We start from the raw sequence: 1,058 nt of genomic DNA, 5'->3' as shown, positions 1-1,058 counted from the left end.
ATTGGTAGAGCATCGCACGCGAAATGCGAAGGTTGTGGGTTCGGTTCCCACCTGCAGCAAGTTGTTTTTTCATCCACTTTAATTTCCATTAACTTATCGTTTCTTAATTTCATTTATTAAGCACGAGTAGTTTCCCCTATGTTGTCCGTGGTGTCAGTGTTTGTTGGCTTCTTATGATATGACTAATAAAACTCGGGCCCCTCGGTTAACCCCCTTTCTTCTCGTTTATTACATAACGAGGGTCTCGAATCCGGCAACATTGATGCCTTCAGGTAGCATATGTGGGTTTATTGACCAGCTGCCTTCACCCAAAAAGATCACGTTCTCGTGACGCCTGCGGCAAGGATGTTCCACGTCCGCCGCCAAGGTCTGCGAGTGGTGGCGCTGGCTAAACACTCCCAGGGTTATACTAGGACACATAAATACCCAAGAAAGTGGATGGGAAAACGGCGCCGCGGTAGCTCAATTGGTAGAGCATCGCACGCGAAATGCGAAGGTTGTGGGTTCGTTTCCCACCTGCGGCAAGTTGTTTATTCACCCACTTTAATTTCCATTAACTTATCGTTTCTTAATTTCATTTATTAAGCACGAGTAGTTTCCCCTATGTTGTCCGTGTTGTCAGTGTTTGTTGGCTTCTTATGATATGACTAATAAAAATCGGGCCCCTCGGTTAACCCCCTTTCTTCTCGTTTATCATAGTTGACATCATTTAACCATATTGCACACAATGTGGATATGTACTTGCAATATATGGCCACCATATATATAAATAGAAGTTAATAATTCAAGAATAGTGCCTTTGCATGGTGATGCAGCCATGAATTGTGGCTATAAAGTACCAGGACTGCAGGTAGCACTGTTTGTGCAGAATATAGTTCAACTCTGATACTTTCAAACATCATTGTTTTTATCTGCATTTATATAGCTCCAGTTTCTATGAACAACACACATCTGGTGGAAGAGTGGCTTGCAGTTGGGCCCAATGAATAACCAAATTTCTGCACATTTTCATGTTATCAGCATATTAGTAGAGGCGGTTGTTCTTATAGTAGCCTGGT

The 1,058-nt window shown here is 42.7% G+C and overlaps 1 non-coding gene across 1 annotated transcript; it reads left to right on the top strand.

The window, feature by feature from the left end:
* Nucleotides 1–451: 451 nt before the first annotated feature.
* On the top strand, nucleotides 452–524 carry TRNAS-CGA (transfer RNA serine (anticodon CGA)). Its single transcript has one exon. It is a non-coding gene; the product is annotated as a tRNA-Ser (tRNA).
* Nucleotides 525–1,058: the final 534 nt, after the last annotated feature.

This window comes from Dermacentor andersoni, chromosome 2 (genome assembly GCF_023375885.2).
Source record: "Dermacentor andersoni chromosome 2, qqDerAnde1_hic_scaffold, whole genome shotgun sequence".
In the NCBI taxonomy this organism is placed as follows: domain Eukaryota; kingdom Metazoa; phylum Arthropoda; class Arachnida; order Ixodida; family Ixodidae; genus Dermacentor; species Dermacentor andersoni.
Note: the sequence above shows the minus strand (reverse complement) of the source record. Positions and strands in the feature narration are given on the sequence as shown.